The sequence below is a fragment of the Panthera leo genome, chromosome B2 (assembly GCF_018350215.1).
Source record: "Panthera leo isolate Ple1 chromosome B2, P.leo_Ple1_pat1.1, whole genome shotgun sequence".
Classification (NCBI taxonomy): Eukaryota; Metazoa; Chordata; class Mammalia; order Carnivora; family Felidae; genus Panthera; species Panthera leo.
In genome coordinates this window covers 140,911,548-140,931,023 of record NC_056683.1, presented here as the reverse complement: position 1 = coordinate 140,931,023, position 19,476 = coordinate 140,911,548, and positions in this window count along the sequence as shown.

Here is a 19,476-nt window from a genome sequence, read left to right as displayed (position 1 = left end):
CCGCCCCGGCCCTGCCTTCCTCCCGAGGACAAGCCCGTGGCGGTCAGGCTCTGCGGGGGTGGCTGCCTCCCCAACCCTTTCTCACTTCTCCGACACGGGCGCTCGAGATTTACTCGCTTTATTTCTCCCCTTTCCCCTGCGAGCTCCCACGGCCGCAGAGGGACCCGCCGTTCTTCGGCCCGCGACTCCCCTGCCCGCTGCGCCCCACAGCCCCAGTCGCCCGGCCCGTGAGCTCGAGCCCTCCCTGGCTTTGCCGCGGGGTCGCAGCCCTCGCGTGCCGGGCACAACCAGTGGGCAGCGGAAAGCGCAGGCAGCCGGGCGGGGACGCTCGGTTTTCCGAGCCCCACTTTCCTTTCACCGCCCACTGGGATGTGTAGTTCTTCCTCTCGCCGACTGGCTCCGAGAGGAATTACGACTTGGGGACCAAAAAACTACAAATCCCTGCATCCCCCGCGACGAGAGCGGGAGAGGCGCGGTGCTGGGCGTTCTGGTGCTCGGAGACTGGAGATGGGAACTAACAAAGAGAATGGTGGGGCGCCTCTGTACCTTCTCTGTGCTGGACACTTTACACGTTACACATGTTCTTTATCTAATCTTCTCTGGAACCCTGCGAGGCACTATTGTATCCAGCTTAGAGAACACTGTACTACTTGCCAGAGATCTCAAAGCTCCCTGGTGGTGGCGATGAGATTGAACCCTGAGCCCTGAGAATTTCCCTTGCAAAGCGCTGCTTCCTTGAGCAGTGTCAAAGGCAGACGATATCGGTTTATCCAAGAGAGGAAAAGAACTGGAGCCAGTTGGAAAGAGCTTCCCGTAGTAAAGGAAAAGTGGTAGGGATGGCAGCTATAAGGCACTGTAAGGAGTTACGAATAAAAAATGGAATTTATAAGGGTCCATTCCAGAACAGGAATTGGGGGAATGGGTCGGATCTTAAACATATAATCGGAATTGGATTTGAATGATTTTAGATTTTGTATGACAGACTCGCCTAAAGTACTTTGTGACTGCGCTGTTGTTAAAAAGGGGGGGGGGGGGGGGGGACAAGGCTTAGACATTTCAAGTGAAAGCTCTCATATACTTACCTGTTCTTCAGCTCATTGGATCAAGGGGATGCTATTCTCACTCAATTTCTAGCAACCACCTTTCTCCCTCTGCCCAATTAATATACTAGATCCATTGACTTCCTGGCTTTAAAAAAGACTTCCCTTTTGGTTCTCAATGAAGCCCTGATTTTTCTGGCATAATGGCAATGCTTTTAAGTCCTTCTCTGTTAGAGATGCTTACTAAAGTATTTGCATGTGAATGGGAAAAGATATTTGCAAATGACATATCAGATAAAGGGTTAGTATCCAAAATCTATAAAGAACTTACCAAACTCAACACCCGAAAAACAAATAATCCAGTGAAGAAGTGGGCAGAAGACATGAATAGACACTTTTCCGAAGAAGACATCCAGATGGCCAACAGACACATGAAAAGATGCTCAACGTCACGCCTCATCAGAGAAAGACAAATCAAAACCACACTGAGATACCCCCTCCCACCGGTCAGAGTGGCTAAAATGAACAAATCAGGAGACTATAGATGCTGGAGAGGACGTGGAGAAACGGGAACCCTCTTGCACTGTTGGTCGGAATGCAAACTGGTGCAGCCACTCCGGAAAAGTGTGGAGGTTCCTCAAAAAATTAAAAATAGAACTACCCTATGACCCAGCAATAACACTGCTAGGAATTTATCCATAATTCCTATTCAGATACAGAAGTGCTGATTCGTAGGGGCACATGTACCCCAATGTTTATAGCAGCACTTTCAACAACAGCCAAATTATGGAAAGAGCCTAATTGTCCATCAACTGATAAATGGATAAAGGTGTGGTTTATATATACAATGGAATACTACGTGGCAATGAGAAAGAATGACATCCTGCCATTTGCAGCAACGTGGATGGAACTGGAGGGTATTATGCTAAGTGAAATAAGTCAGTCATAGAAAGTTGGGTATCATATGTTTCCACTCATATGTGGAACTTGAGAAACTTAACAGAAGACCATGGGGGAAGGGAAGGGGGAAAAAATAGTTACAGAGAAGGAAGGAGGCAAACCATAAGAGACTCTTAAATACAGAGAACAAACTGAGGGTTGATGCTGGGGGAAAGGGGCAGGGGAGAGGGGAAAATGGGTGATGGGCATTGAGGAGGGCACTTGTTGGGATGAGTACTGGGTGTTATATGTAAGCAATGAATCATGGGAATCTACCCCCAAAACCAAGAGCACACTGTACACACTATGTTAGCCAATTTGACAATAAATTCTGTTTTAATAAATAATTTTTAAAATAATAAAATAAAATAAAATAAAATAATAAAATACTCCAGCCCACCCATCCCCAAACCATGATAGGATAGATGAAACAAGACTGGCAAACTATTGAAAATTGCTTACTTTGGGTGATATATCTGAATTACTTATGTATTGCAGCACATTACCACAAATTTAGCAGCTTAAAATAACACCAATTTATTATCTCACACTTTCTATGGGTCAGGTGTCCAGGTACCTAGGGTCCTCTGCTTAGGGTCTTACACCTACCATCCAGGTGTTGGTGAGGCTGTGTTTTATCTGGAGGCTCAACTGGAAAAGTTTCAGCTTCCTTGCTCACTCAGGTCACTGCAGAATTCATTTCCTTACAGCTGTAGCTGGCTATTTGCTAGCTGTCAACTGGAGATGGCCCACATCTCCTAGAGGGCACCTGGAGTTCGCTGTCACATGTCCTTTCCCAGCATGGCCACTTCCTTCATCAAGCCAGCAAGGAGAGTCCCCTCAAGGAGTGAGTTTGTTAGCAAGATGGAATCTTATATAACATAAGTAATCACAAAGGGGTGACATCTAGCTGGCATATTATTTTGCTTAGAAAGCAAGGCACAGGTTTTATACACACTCAGGGGAGAGGATTATACAAGGTATGGGCACTAGGATGAGGGGGCCACCCTACGGTCCACCACAAGGTACAAGAGAGTCCATTTTCCATTATGTTCATCTTATCTACATCTACTTATGTTTACGTTTGAAATTTTCCATAACAAAAAGAAATAAATTATTTGTTTTTAAATTATATCTAAGGGCGCCTGGGTGGCTCAGTCGGTTAGGCGTCTGACTTCGGCTCAGGTCATGATCTCACAGTTAGTGGGTTCGAGCCCTGTGTTGGGCTCTGTACTGGCAGCTTGGAGCCTGGACCTGGTTCGGATTCTGTGTCTCCCTCTCTCTCTGCCCCTCCCCCGCTCACACTCTGTCTCTCTCAAAAATAAACACATTTTAAAAATTTAATAAAAAAATAAATTATATCTAAATTTCCCATTACGAATAAGTTTCTAGATAAGCTGGTATGATTGTTTGCACTTGTCTTCCTAGGAATTCCTTGTTTCTTCCCACTGCATGTTTACTTAGACCTACTGCAATTGATTCACTTAGGATACATACCTAAAGAAGTTCACTAGAACCTGGAGTGACAGCCACAGATTTTAGCTCACCATCTAAATACTCTAAGTTATGGTAGAGTATTCATTCATTCATTCATTCATTCATTCATTCATGTCACAATTGCTTACTTAGGGCCCTAGTTTGTCCCAGATCTGTATTAAGTACTATTTTCATGGTAGGGCTATAAAAGGAACCAAAAGAGACGTTTATATGGGAGAACTAGACGGAGAGGTGGAGGAACAAGCAATAAATGCAAATAAAATGCAAACAATTAAAGCCAATACTAAATGACAAGACAATGTCAGAGTGCAATTACAGGGGGAAAAAGGCAGCGTTGTGGGACAGAGAGAACTGAGGGAGGAGACCTTTGAACAGAGAACCAAGTGATGAGAAACAGAAAGTACAAAGGCCTCAAGCCTGGAAAATTCTTAGGGGTACAAAGAAAAAACAGTCTGGCTGGAATAGAGTGAGGGAAAGGTGAGTGTTAAGAGAGAAGGCTGGGAGGATACAGGATCTAAGGTGACTGGAATTGACTTCACATGCACTGGGAAGGCACTTAATCTGTGACTACCATTATATTAAGTCCTGATGGGTCAGAAGAGTAACCTAGAGTACTTGGCCTTTAAGGAATAATACATAGATTCGAAAGTGCAGTGCTAGAAGGATCTCAGTGCATCTAGAATTATATACCTAAACATTTGTTTTGTATATGAGAAAACGGAGGCCAAGGAAAGGAACGACCAGCTAAAAATTCCTTGAGAATGCCTCACAGTAACAAATAATCCAGAAACAAATTCTGAATTGAAAGAGTGCATTCTCTCCTTTAAAGCCTTAGAAAACGGATAACGAATAACTATTATTGCCTTTTATGTGCAAGGACACTGTGATAAGATAAATAAGTTGAACGTGGCAGAGAAACTACAATCTAGTTGGGGAAACAAGATGGAGACACACAGAAAGTAAATACTGAAAGAAAATGGTGCAATAAAAATAACTATCTTTTCTGGAGTATCATCTGGTATTAGGCAATATCCTGGTTTGTTATTTAGCTCATTAGATCCAGAAGACAAACCAATGAAGTAAGCATTTTTCTCAGTATTTCACAGAAGAGTAAACAAGCTCAGAGACTTTGGGTGATGTGCCTAGGGTTTCACAGCTGGTGAGTAGCTGAACCAGGATTCTTCCACCAGGCATGTATGTATGATTCCCATTCTACTCCAGCAGGCTATACAATAGAGTCTACTTTGTCTGACTAGCTGCCAACTGAGTAGACTTTGCTCAACGTGGAGCGGGGCTGTGGCAATTTAGATAGGCAGAGCCAAGGGGACCAGGATCCCAGGGCAGTGGGAGTGGTGGGGAAACACATGACATTTCTTCTGGGACTAGAATGAACAAGGATTCAAGTGCAAGTCGTTTACTTGGGAGGGGATTCCAGAGAACACCTGGCACAATGAAGTGAAATAAATAGAGGGAAAGAAGACTCTAGAACATGCATTATGACTCACAGTCACCCACCCAAGGGGTGAGGAAGCTGACCTTTCTCCAGCAACCCATCCATTTGAGAACTCGTTCTGGGAGCCTTAACTCTATCTGCTTAATCTGACCACCCTCCTAAAGCTGCCATAGCCAGCACCGCCATGAGCACCACGCTGGGCCTCCCCTGATTGTTGGGGGTATCTTTGTTCCGGGCGGGTCTTTCCCTGTTTTTACCTGACTCGGTGGGCCCGCTGACAACAGGGTTATGTTATTAACAAAATTAGAGCTTTGTTCCTTTCATCTGAGCAGCTCAAAGCATTCCACAAAGCCACCTCGGTAATTCTCAGAATACCTCAGGCAGCCAAGAGGAAGTACGGTCTTATCTATGGTGAAAGGGGAAGACAGTCAGATCCAGGACATGATATAATTTATATACCTTCTGTAGTCAGGATGAAAGTGCACCCAGTGTGGTCAAAGTGCATAGAGGGCAAAGGGACACAGTCCTCTAAGGAGAACTTTGAAGCCACCAGAAAGGGGTTTCTTCGGGGAGCTCTACGATGGCACAAAGTAATTGCCGAATTCCCATATCAAACAGAATTCTCCAGAACATCAGACACCCTAATTTTTTCCAACCCGGAGAGTTAGCTCACATTTCTATATGTGCTCTGCACATCTGGGAACATCGTGGGTCAAGACGAGTAAGACATTTAATGTAATAAACTCAGGGCCATAGGGAAAAAGTGTATGAAGTAGAAATAACTTAGCCCCAAATTGGCCCCAAGTGACTTTTTCTTGACTTTCAACACTAAAACATTAATTTTTAGTATTTTTGTAAAAATAATACATGTGCATTAAAAAATTATGTTAGAGAAAAAGAAAAATTATATTGCACATAAATATGAAAAATGTAGAAGTTGTTCAAATTCCTACCACTTTAAGAAACATTTTGTTGATCATCTTTACATAATTCATTTTATGTACATACATGTATGTCATTTAACAAAAATGGAATCCTATCATGCATATTATTTGCACCCTGCGTGCTTGTTTTTTTAATGGGGGTATTTTTCGGGGCACCTGGGTGGCTCAGTTGGTTAAGCATCCAACTTTGGCTCAGGTCATGAACTCATGGTTCGTGGATTCGAGCCCCATGCCAGGCTCTGTGCTGACAGCTCAGAGCCTGGAGCCTGCTTCAGATTCTGTGTCTGCCTCTCTCTTTGTTTCTCTCTCTCCCTCTCTCTCTCTCTCTCTCAAATGTAAAGATTACCAAAAAAAAAAAAAAAACAAACACAAAAAACAAAAACAAAAAACAAAAAACCAGCAAAAAACAAATAAATGGGGGCACTCTTTCCCAAGAAACCAATGTTAACAATATATATACTTCTCCAAGGCTCATCATTATAGGCAAACACAGATACAGTCCACATTCCACTTTCATCAACTGTCCTAATAATGTCCTTTATAGTTAATTGGTCCTCGTTCAGGCTCATGCATGGCACTTCATCACTATGTCTCTGGAGTCTTCCTCCATATGGAGCAGTCACATCACTTCTGTCTTTTGTTTCTTGATCTTGACATTTGCAAAGAGTATAGGCCATTTCGTCTGTACAATGTCATTCAATTTGGGTTTGCCTGGCATATCTTCACGGTAAAACCCAAGTTAGAGCTCTCACCAGCTCTCAGCCTTGTGTACTTGAGCAATATAGCTGAAACTATGAGACACCTGTCTCAGTCAGGCCTCCTGCTTCCTCGGGGTGCACAGTCTTACACAACTTTCAAGAAGCATGTGCATACTGCTCCCAGCAACAGGTGCTGGATAAAGCTGGAACGTGCCTCAAGCCCACGCCAAAACTGACACCTAAAATACAGACACTTGTTAACCGAGAAGCAGAAAAGTATGTACTGAAGCAAAAATTATGAACAGTCCCGAAGGCTCCAAGACTACTTTGTTGGTTACTCATAAAACATGCAACAGAACAGTAACATGATGGCAAAAGAAAATGCTTCCTATGGGCAATGAGAAATAGGTCCACCACTCCCGAAATGAAACCTCGCAGGAAGACATGAGAGTAAAGCTCTGAATTCTGCAAGTGCTTCCAACGGCGAGAGCCCAGCCTTGGTGTGCAGAACACCAACATCTGCTCCTCAAAGGACAGGAGCAAAACAAACACTTCTCTTAACTGAAAATGCCGCTTAGTCAGAAAGAATTCCAAAAGAATGCAGGGTGGATTTCAGAAGTTTCTTGTCTCCCCTGTAAAAATGGATTTTGAGAAATGTCTAAGGCTATTTCTGAATTAAAACTAGCCAGTAGAACGGCTTGCTAGACTTCTATTTATTCTCTGAACACATGGAAACCAAATCCAAAAAACAAAAAACTTTTCTTGGCATCCTTGGCATTTCCAGGAAATAAACACCTCCTTGGAATGAAGAGCTGAAACTTACCTACCTCAGAGGTTGGTTGTGAGGTAAAAAAAAATATACGAAAGTGCCTTGTAAATAAGAAATTTATATGCAAGTATCAGTTGTATTCTGATTATTTTCCCTTTTCTCAGACGTTTTCACTATTTATATTGTTTTCTTTCAAAAGGCAATTGAGACCTTTATGAAAGTGTCTACTACTCATTTGTATTCCTCTGGTCAATAGCCTAACTGCTAATTTGGGGGTGGGGGTGGGGGTGGGAGGGGGAAATGTTTGTTTTGGTTCTCCCAAAAACATCCACATAACAATACATTAGTAAAATCTGAAGTTAATTATTGTTTTGGGTATAAAAATATCAGGGATATTCTTAATTATAGGTGATTCAATGAGATAAAGAGTGCCAATATGTTTGTTTCCAGTTAATTTCATTTTTTATAACTTTCTATCGTTCCTATAATAATATTTCACCTTAAGAGAGACTTTAATTTGTTCTAGTACAGACTTATTTCTAGGCTTAAAATCATTTCAAAACATAACATAGTAAATTATGCTTTAGCTCTCTGACATCTTTTCTAGAACAATGTAGATATAAGTTGTTGTTTTTTAAAACAAGCAGCATTATTTCAACCTTTCTATTTAGCCTGTTTAGATATGTTGAAAAAATTAGGTTATGCATTTTGGTAAGAGTAAGTATCAGTGAATTGATCTTGTGCCCTTTGCAACATCAGGTCAAATGTTGTTGGTTTGTCCTGATATTGGTGAAGTTCATTTTGATTTCCTAATTTCACTCCCCTTCCTTCTTTCCTTCCTTCCTTCCTTCCTTCCTTCCTCCCTTCCTTCCTTCCTTCCTTCTCTGTCTCTCCCCCTCTCCCTCTCTTCCTCTCCCTCACATCTCCTGCCCCTTTCCCCTCTCTCCCTTTTTCTCCCTTTCCCCATTCCTGCCCCCTTTCTTGGTATTTTATGGTGAGGAAGAACTTTCCCTTCTTCCCCATTTATGTATCTGTTCACTAGTTTATTTATATCAGAATGGCCTCATAGATGTTTATATTTTTCAATAGGTCATAATCTGTTACTATCAATAGTTATTTTAATATTCAAATTGTTCCAGATTTGGCCCATTCAGTCCAAGTCCTGAGTAATTCGTTGTGACCCGACGATTCCTTGGTTCCCTACGAACCGACTCAATCAGCTGTTCCAGGCTCATCCTGTCCTTTCTGTCTCAGTCCTGAACTTCTCAGGAAGTGAGAGGCTGCATTCTCAGTCCTATCACTTCTCCAAGAGGTCCTAGTTCATTTCAGCAGAAAAAATATATATGCTTATACACCTCTGTCTATTGCCATCTCTATAAAAACAGAGATGTGCATAAACACGTACATTATTTTTCTCAATGTTAAAAACCACGTTTTTAAACTGACACGTGCAATTCTAATTTAGAACTATGGGGTATGTGGCCTGCTTCTCTACTTTCCTTATTTGAAACCCCAAATCGTTATCCTCAATATATTTATTCATTTCCTCAAGCCTACAATACAAAGATGATTTCAGAGTTTGTAGATGACCAGCAAGCTACAATTGAGTAATCATTTAGAGTTGTTTCTTTTCTATTTTAGGCAAAAATAAATAAACAAACAAAAACTAAAGGTTGGACAGCCAAGCATTGTTCTTAACCTTAGGAGAAAGCATCAAATATTTCATTGAGGGGGTTTCCTTCTATTTGTGCTTTGATGAGTTTATGTATACATAGATGTTGAATTTTATAAGATGTTCTTAATTATGTTGCTCATAATATTCTTCTAACACCCAGGTAATGTCTATAAGATCATTTGCTGTAAATATTGGCAATTTTCTCAGAGTTGCTAGGGGATTATCAATTTTATTAATTTTTTTCAGAAAACCAACTCTGTGCCTTGTTAATCTAAGCTAGCATTTGTTTCCTGTTTCATTGTGTCTGCTCTTATCTTTGTAGTTATCTTCCATACGTTTACCGTAGGTTTGATTTGCTTATTTTTTCCTAGATTCTTAAGTCAGAGTCTTTTTCTTTTCGAAGTATTTAAAACTATAAATTCCCCTCTAAGAGTCAAACCATAAGAGGCTCTTAAATACAGAGAACAAACTGAGGGTTGCTGGAGCGGGGAAGTTTGGGTGTGGGTTAAATGGGTGACGGGCATTAAGGAGGGTACTTTTTGGGATGAGCACTGGTGTCATATGTAAGAGATGCATCACTGGGTTCTACTCCTGAAGCCAAGACTACACTGTATGTTAACTAACTTGAAAATAAATTTAAAAAAAATAAAATATAAATTCCCCTCTAAAACCACCTTAACTGCATCCCACAAATTTTAACATGTATTTTCATTATCAGAGTTCTAAGTATTTTCTAATTTTCCTTGTGATTTTTTTAGTTTATCCATGTTTTATTTTTTTAATAAATTTTTTTAATGTTTATTTATTTTTGAGACAGAGAGAAACAGAGAGCGAGTGGGGGAGGGGCAGAGAGACAGGGAGACACAGAATCCGAAGCAGGCTCCAGGCTCTGAGCTGTCAGCACAGAGCCTGATGCCGGGCTTGAACTCACGAACCGCAGGATCATGACCAGAGCTGAAGTCAGACTTAAACGACTGAGCCACCGAGGCACCCCTATCCATGTTTTATTTACAAGTGAGTTGCTTATGGGTGCCTGGGTAACTCCGTCAGTTGAGCATTTGACTCTTAATCACAGGGTTATGAGTTCAAGCCCCACATTAGGCTCTGCGCTGGGCATGGAACCTACTTAAAAAGAAAAATAGAAGTCAGTTGTTTAATTTCTACATATCTTATTGTTATTTATTCCTAATTTAATTATTTTGTGGTCGGAGAACATAATCTGTAGGATTTCAGTTCTTTTAAATTTATTAAAATTTGTTTTATTTTCAAGCATGTGGTCAGTTTGTCATGGTTCCATGTACACTGGGAAAAATGTGTTTCTGAAGGTTTTGGGTGAAGTGTTCTTTAAATGTCAATTAGGTCAAGGTAGTTGATAATTTTGTCAGGTCTTTTATATCCTTACCAATTTTTACTCTAGATGTTCTATCATTTCCTGAGAGAGAGGTGTTAAAATCTCCAACTATGATTATGGATTTGTGTATTTTCCTTTCAGTTCTCAGTTTCTGCTTCATGTTTTTGAACCCTGTTATTAGGAGTATATGCATGTATAATTGTTTAATTGTTATGTATCCCCAAAGAATTGGCCATTTTATTGATAAAAATGCAATTCTTTTCTCTAGTTATATTCCTTGTTGAAGTCAACGTTGCCTAGGATTAGTTTAACCAGTCCACCTTTCTTATGTGTACTGTTTGTATGGTAAATCTTTTCCCATTATTTTATTTTCAACCCCTCTGATACTTTAGGAAAGCATAACTCCTTTAAACAGCATGTAGTTAGGTTTTGCTTTGTTATCTAGTCTGGCAATCTCTGCCTTTAATGGGAGTGTTTAGCACATTTACATTTAATGTAATTATTTATATGATTATATTTAGGTCTACCATTTTATTTGTTTTCTATTTGCCTGAGCGGATCTTTTGGTTCTTTGCTACTCTTTTCTTGCCTTCTTTTGGTTTTATATAAAAAAAAATTCTCCATTTTAGTTCCTTTATGGGCTTTTTAGCTATACTTCTTTGTCTTATTTATTAGTGGTTTCTTTAGGGATAAAAATAGGTATGCTTGTCACAGTCTTTAGAGTTAATATAGTGTACATTTTAAAATCTTGAAATAGTATAGTGCTATTTACCTCTGTTTTGTACACTTGATGATATTTATTATAACTATCTGCATTACAAACCACAAAATATATGGTGACCTAGGAGCACCTGGGTGGCTCAGTTGGTTAAGCATCTGACTTCGGCTCAGGTCATGATCTCATTCATGGCTTTTGAGTTTAAGCCCTGCATTGGGCTCTGTGCTGACAGCTCAGAGCCTGGAGACTGCTTCATATTCTGTCTGTCTGTGTGTGTCTCTCTCTCTGCCCCTCCCTGCTCACACTCTGTCTCTCAAAAATAAATAAAACATTAAAAAAGTTTTTTTTAATATATGTGGTGACCTAATTTTTACTTTAAATAACCATATTTCACTTTAAGCCATTAAAAAAAGTCTTTTTTATTTAGTCACATACTTAATATTGCTGATTCTCTTTATTCATTTCCATAGAAACAAATTTCCACCTGATGTCAATTTCTTTCAGCCTCAAGAAATGCTAAAGAAAACTTTTCTTTATCTGAAATTATCTTGGTTTATTTTCACTTTCTAAGGATATTTTGATTGGATTCAGAATTCTGGGTTGATGGGTGCTTTATCCTCAGACCTTTAAAGATATTATTCCACTGGCTTCTGGTATTCATTTTTTGTTTGTTTTTAAAGTTTATTTATTTATTTTGAGGGACAGAGAAAGAGTGCAAGCAGGGGAAGGGCAGAAAGAGAGAGGGAGAGTGAGAACCCCAAGCAGACCTCATGCTGTCAGTGCAGAGCCTGACACAGGGCTCGAACCCGCAAGCTGTGAGATCGTGACCTGAGCTGAAATCAAGAGTCAGACATTTAACCAACTGAGCAACCCAGGTGCCCCTGGTAGTCATTATTTTTTGATGAGAAACAAGCTGGCATTTGCACTATTGTTGCCCAATTTGTCACCTATCATAAAAAGTGCTACTCTCAACACTGTTTTTCAGTTTGACTGTGATGTACCCTGGTGTTTTCTTTTTAATTTATCTTGCTTAAGTTTCATAGCTTCTTAGATCTGTAAGTTTATGTTCCTCAAGCAATTTGGGAAGTTTTTGGTCATTATTTTTTCAAACATTTGCATATGGTCCCATTCTCTTTCTTTCCTCCCATTCTGAGTGAGACTCTAATTCCACATATGTTAAACTGCTCAATATCGTCCGACAAATTAAAGAGACTCGGTGTATTTACTTTTTTAAAGTCTGGGGCACCTGGGTGGCTCAGTCAGTTAAGTGTCCAACTTCAGCTCAGGTCATGATCTTGAGGTTTGTGAGTTCCAGCCCTGTGTTGGGCTCTATGCTGACAGCTCAGAGCCTGGAGCCTGTTTCGGATCTGTGTCTCCCTCTCTCTCTGTTCCTCCCCCGCTCATGCTCTGTCTCCCTCTCTCTCAAAAATAAATAAACATTAAAAAAATAAAATAAAATAAAATAAAGTCTTTCTTCTGTGCGCTCTTCAGATCAGATAACTTCTATTGATCTGACTGCAAGTTCACTGACCCTTTCTGCTATCTCCAATTAGTAATTGTACCTAGCCAATGAATTTCTTGTTTCAGATATTTTACTTTTCAGTTCTTGAATTTCCATTTATTTCCTTTTTCAAGTTTTTCTTTCTTGCTGAGCTTTGTCTATCTGTTGATTTATCATGATTATATTTTCCTTTAAGTTCTTGAACATATTTATAAGTACTCTTTTAAAGTCCTTGTTTGCTAATTCCAACATCTGAGTTATCTCATGGTTGATCTCATTTGGTATTTTTCTTGTTCATGGGTCACATTTGCTTGCTTCTTCAAATGTCTAGTAATTTTTTATTGTTGCCGCACATTATAAATGCTATATTGTTGAGACTATGCATTTTTTAATCTCACTTTAGATTTTTTTTTCTTTTGGACAGTTAACTTACTGACACAGCAACTTGAGCCTTTCAAGGTTTGTGTTTAAGCTTTGTAATGTGGATCTAGAGTGGTCTTTACTCTAGGGCTAGAATAACCCAATCCATAGAATGTTGACTTTTTGGCATGTTGAGTGGTCAGGGTGTTCAGTGGTGTCTTTCCACTCTGGATTGTTGGAATTCCTGTATCTCTCAGCACGGTAAAACCTCCAGGCCTAGTGGAGTCTTGCCCATACACTCACAGTTCAGTACATAGTCAAAGAGGTAAGAGGATCCCTAAGCAGAATTTTGGAGCCCCTTTTAGGCATAACTCCCTTTATTCTGATACTCTGCTCTCACAAACACCAGCTGCATTAGCAGCTCTAAACTCTGTTCTTGGCCTCTAATGATCAGTGGGCTAAAGGAGTGTGGGCTCCTTCTCACTGCACTATGGCCCAGAGAAAACCCTCAGGCAAAGAGCTGAGATGATTGTGGTGCTCACCTAATTATCTGCCTATTGTCCAACATCCAAAGACAAAACTCGTATATTTTTATCAGTTTTGATTGCCAGACAGGCCCCTTGTCCTCACATATTTTGATCAGTTTATGGAGAGAGGTTAGTTAGGTACCAGTTACTCTATCATGGCTTGTGGAGGAAGTCTCATGATAGACGTTTGTAAGTGTTCTGTGGATATATGCTCAATTGTGTCCTACTGGGGAAACTAATGCAGTACAGTGTTGTCTTTTCTCCCGTGGATTGGTGGGTTTCCTCAGACCATACCCTTTCCAGGAGGACCTTCCTGGAGCTCATCCAGATTCTCCAGCTCTGGGCTTCAAACTCACCCAGAGGAAAAGAGCCTTTCGCTGGCTCCCTGTCTGGACACCAGCAGGGTTGGACTGACTCTCAGCAGCTTACTATCTCCAGTTTAAGAGTAGAAGTTAGTAGTTAAATTGAAATTGAGAGGGAACAATGTGGTCTTATTCAAATTGCCAGCTTTCTATCAAACTCAGCTTGATTACAATTCCTTTATGGATTAATAAGAGAGGAAAGTTTGTGAAGCACCCTTTATTACAGAAAATGAATTTGTATTTTTTATTTAGTGCCCATTCAAGTAAATCCCTAGAAGCTACCTTTTCTTAAGTAAATCTATGATTAAATGTTTGAATCTAATACCTCTATTTAAAGATGAAACTTGAGCACCCTGGGGTTTCAGTTAGTGTCCTCCAGTCTAGCAAACATTCAGTAGTAAATGTTGATGATGATGAAAAATCCCAGTTGGAACTATACCAAATTAATGCTGGTAAGGAGGTAAAACAATAGAACTCGCATATATTGCCCCAATCTGTCTTTAGCACTATTTGGAAAAAGACGCATACAAGAGCATTCACTGAAACACTGTGTTTTTTTCATAGTCAAAAGAATTAAAACTGAAACAACCTACATGGCCAATTGGAGACTAGATTTAAAAAAAAACAAACAGTGGACTACTCATACAATAGAATATTATACAGAGTGAAATGGAATAATTAGAAGAATCAGGATAAACATATACATTTTTTAAATTTTTTTTACATTTATTTAGTTTTGAGAAACAGAGTGAGACAAAGCGTGAGCAGGGGGAGGGGCAGAGAGAGAAGGAGACACAGAATCTGAAGCAGGCTCCAGGCTCTGAGCAAGATGTCAGCACAGAGCCTGATGCGGGGCTTGAACCCACGAACTGTGAGATCATGACCTGAGCTGAAGTCGGACGCTCAACCAACTGAGCCACCCAGGCGCCCCCATATACATTTTTTTTTAATTTTTTGAAGTTTATCTCATTTATTTATTTTGAGAGAGAGCACGCAGGGCAGGGGCAGAGAGAGAGGGAGAGAGAGATCCCAAGCAGGCTCCGTGCTGTCAGTGCAGAGCCCAATTCGGGGCTTGAACTCACAAACTGTGAGATCATGACCTGAGCCAAAATCAAGAGTCGGACAAGTAACCAACTGAGTCACCCAGGCTCCCCACATATAAATTTTTTTAACGATACTGAATGAAAAATAAAGTTGCTGAAGCTTATATATATGGTATCTTTTATGTGAATTATAACAGGACATATTGTTTATGGTTATATACATAGATACTAAAATTCCAAAAAGAATCCAAAGGAATGATAACTACAAAATTCAGTGTTTTTTGGTTTGTTTGTTTGTTTAGCAAGGGAAAGAGTGAAGAAAGAAGAAAAAGAGAATCAAGAGTTTAAGCTGTCTAGTTGATACAGGGGAGATCATTATATTCTTATTATATTATCATCTAAGCTTTTCCGTATTTATGCAACATTTTGTAATATTTTTTGGAATAACCAGATTGCCTTTTCACTTCCATACCCCAATTTGTTTAGAAATTCATAAAAGAATTTCCAAACAACATACATTCTCAGATACAAATCTATCTTCTGAAAACCACCAAATGTAAAGGATTTCCTTTTTGACATTTTCTATTCTATAGTTGGTAAGTCTCTTCCTGGCCTTGTCCTCTTTATGAGAGAAGTCAGCATCCACATACTGAGAGAGAGAACAGCATTTTATCCACAGGGTTAATAATTAAAGTTTAGGCAAAACATGGAGCTGTCAAGCACAGGTTAAAAGAAATACCTGAAAAAGAAGAAAGGCATGTTTAATTTACTGGAACAATGTAATTAAAGTAGAGTGCTAAGATACACATCAATATTGTTGGGCCCCCATGATGGCTCTGTCCATATGTAAAATAATTACCACAAGAAAAACTTAAGATGGTACTTGATCTCAACGAGCTCTTATCTGATAAATATTTATTATCCTCCTGGCAAAAGGGAAAGTGAGTAATAAGAATTCCATTTTCTTAGTTTTGGCGTCTTAATAGTGAAACCAATCTATCTAGATCAACACAGAAGTTCAGTGAGCTCAAGTCAAAGTGTTAAAAAAAATTTCTGGTAGGCTGGGAAAAAAACTGTGGAAGGGGAGAACTGAGAAGAAAAAAAGGAGGCCAAAAGAGTCTAAATCATATGAAAAATGTAAGGTTTGAACCTTAAAAACATTGGGTAGCCAAGAATTTCAGGATTGCCAATGAGCCATAACTCATCCATCATCTTCAGAGTCCCAGGCCATGTGGTATAGACTATGGGGAAGCAGACATGAATGAGAACTAGTCTCTGATGTTAAGTATAGTAACCCTAAGATAACTAAGGACACTCTCAGAGGGCAGATAATCGCCATCACAATGGCGCATGCAATAAAAAATCAGGCCACAGATAAAAGAATAACTACTTGTGGAAAGTTTAGTTTCACGGGCAAGCCAACATTTGGTCTGGACCTTTACTGAAACTCTACTCATTTTTAACCAAAGGAATAAAAAGAAAATTCCAAAACCAAAGACAAAAAATAAACAAAAAAATAAAAACACAACACAACAAAACAAAACAAAACCAAAGACGAAAGACAACTACCATGACATTGTTTAAATATTTGAAAAAATGGTGCAAATGAAGAATTATTTTTTAAAATATATGTGTTGTGGGTGGAAGTGTGTCCCCTTCTCCCAAAATTCATTGTTGAAGTCCTAATCTAATCCCCAGCACCTCAGAGTGTGACTGTACCTAGAGGTAGGGCTTTCAAATGGCCCTAATCCATTTTCAAAGACATACAAAGAGGAAGATCACGTGAGAACACAGAGAGAAGACGGCCATCTACAAGCCAAGGACAGAGACCTCAGAAGAAACCAACCCTGCTGACACCTTGATCTCAAACTTTTTGCCTCCAGACCTGGGAGAAAAGTAATTTCTATTTTTTAAGCCACCCAGTCTGTGATACTTTATTATGGCAGAACTAGCAAACTAATACAATATATACAAAAATGATGGTCAAAATTCCATGTTGACCTATAATATTCAGACTGTATTCAGACTCTAGTTAAAGAAAGCAGACACATGGGGACACCTGAGTGGTTCAGTGGGTTAATCATCTGACTCTTGGTTTCAGCTCAGGTCATGATCTTATGATTCATGAGATTGTGCCCCCATCAGGCTCTATGCTGACAGTGCAGAGCCTGCTTGGGATTTTCTCTCTCTCTCTCTGCCCTCTTTGTGCTCTCTCTCTCTCTTTCAAAAATAAATAAATAGGGGCACATGGGTGGCTCAGTTGGTTAAGCGTCTGACTTCAGCTCAGGTCATGATCTCACAGTTCATGGGTCCAAGCCCCGCGTCAGGCTCTGTGCTGACAGCTCAGAGCTTGGAGCCTGCTTCGGATTCTGTGTCTCCCTCTCTCTCTGTCCTTCCCCCACTCACGCTCTGTCTCTCAAAAATAAATAAATGTTAAAAAAAGTTTTTAAATGACAAATAGATAAATAAACATTTTTTAAAAGAAAGCAGATACATGTATAAAATGATCTCATTTTTATAAAACCATGCAACTAAATGCATAAATATAGATAGAAAGATGACAAATGTTATCTCTGATGTTTCATGTGATTTTTAAAAAACTCTTCTCCATTAGGCTCTTCTGCATTTTAACAAGTATGTGAGTGATGAATTCAAGTGGGAATAAATATATAGAGCAAGAAAAGAATGTAGCTCAGGGTAGACCCTTGGGGAATGCTGATATTTAAGGGACAGAAGGTGGAAGCAAGAAAAGGCAAAGAAAGATTGGTCAGAGAGAAGAAAAACCCAGAATATTCCAAAGACACCCATGGAGGGCAAGGCAGGGTGCTAATGAGGGTTAAAGGCTGCAAAGAGCTGTGTGGAGCCTGGCAAGAGAATGTCGCATTTGGAAGTCAGGAGGTGATGCTGTCCTCAGAGAGCAGTTTGAAGGAATGTTGAGGCCAGTTTGTAAGGGTTTGTGGAAAGAATTGGCAGTGAGGAAGGAAGGCAGCAAGGCCAGGAATAGTGAGAATTACAGACCTTCAGGTATAGAAGCAGACTGTCATTATCATACCAGGAATAGCCTGAATACAAACCCAGAGATGTTGAGATGCCAGTTACCCTAGAAACCCAGAGAAGAGTACCTTAGCAACATGTACGAAGCTGCTGTATTCTGCACGGTGCCTAAAGATGTTTCTGGACCCACTCTAGTGTAATCTGTCAATTAGCCTGCAGTCTTCGCTTAATGGGAAAGATGCTTCTATAAACCAAAGGTCTTGACAATGAAATCACTTAGTAGCCTCCAGAACAACAAAGGTGCTGGCAGCAACCAGCATAATTTGTTATTAGAAAGGTTCTATAATCTGACAAGAAAGCATTTCTAAACTGAGTTGACTATGAGGAACATACTTTCTTGTCTAGTTTCTGTATGTCTTAGCCAGGTTCCCTTGGGATAAGGGCACAATAAAAACTAAGCAAAGACAGGGGAGAATGAGGGAGAGAGCATGTGTTTAGACAGTGCGCTAGGCACTGATCTTTCTTCCTTCATGTTAGCCAGGTAGCCTGGGATGACATATCATCAATGTTATGAAATTATACATATACATTTATCAATATATGTATTTGAAAGCCATGTTGCAAGCAGCATACTACCTACTTTACTTGAAATATTTAACTCAATTTTTACACAAGCCCAATTAGGTAGCTACTATTATTATTCCCCCTTTTTAAAAAACATCTTTTTTTAAGTTTATTTATTTATTTTGAGAGCGAGAGAACAAGTGGAGGAGGGGCAGAGAGAGAGAGAGAATCCCAAGCAGGCTCTGCACTGTCAGTGCAGAACCTAATGCTGGGCTCAAACCCACAAACCATGAGATCATGACCTGAGCCGAAACCAAGAGTCAGATGCTTAATCGACGGAGCCACCCAGGTGCCCCCTGGGTGAATAAAATTCACCTTTTTTATAGATGAGGAAACTGAGGCTTAGAAGAGTTGTGTTATTTGCTTGATTTAACCAAACTTCTTGATTTAAGGTCATTTCTTGGCCACTACACAGGGCATGAAGTGGCTTATACATCATGCCCTTCACTGAGGACCCTGCACCCCGGTAATGCAATTAGGCACATATGGAGGTAACCACACCTGAAAGCGGAATATAGATGCTGCAGGTAAAGGAGCTGGGTGTTCAACTCCTGGCTGGGCAACCAGACGATCTCTGAAAAGAAAGATAGCCTTAAACTTTGGGTTTGAAGGGTAGGAAGAATGTTTTAATAAATGGAGATTCCTCTTACCACAAAATCAAAACAACATCTGAGGTTTTTTTCTACCTCTCTTTCTTTGGGTTACTCCTTCCCAGCTCTTCTCAAGCTGCCTCTAACTAACAAGGCTTCACTAGCATCACCATTTGTTTATTCCCATCATCTTTCCTTCCTTCAGGACACCAGCCTTCCACAGCAGTGGCGGACAGAGCTGGGCATGCTCAAATGTGCAGATGCCAAAGCAGGTGTTCACTGCTATCCGGCTGTGGCAAGGAGAACTTGGTTGTGGTGACCTCGGTACAGGACAATAGCCCCTTTCCTTTGGGTAGGTATCTCTAGGGGCAGGCATTGTCTGAGGCAACCC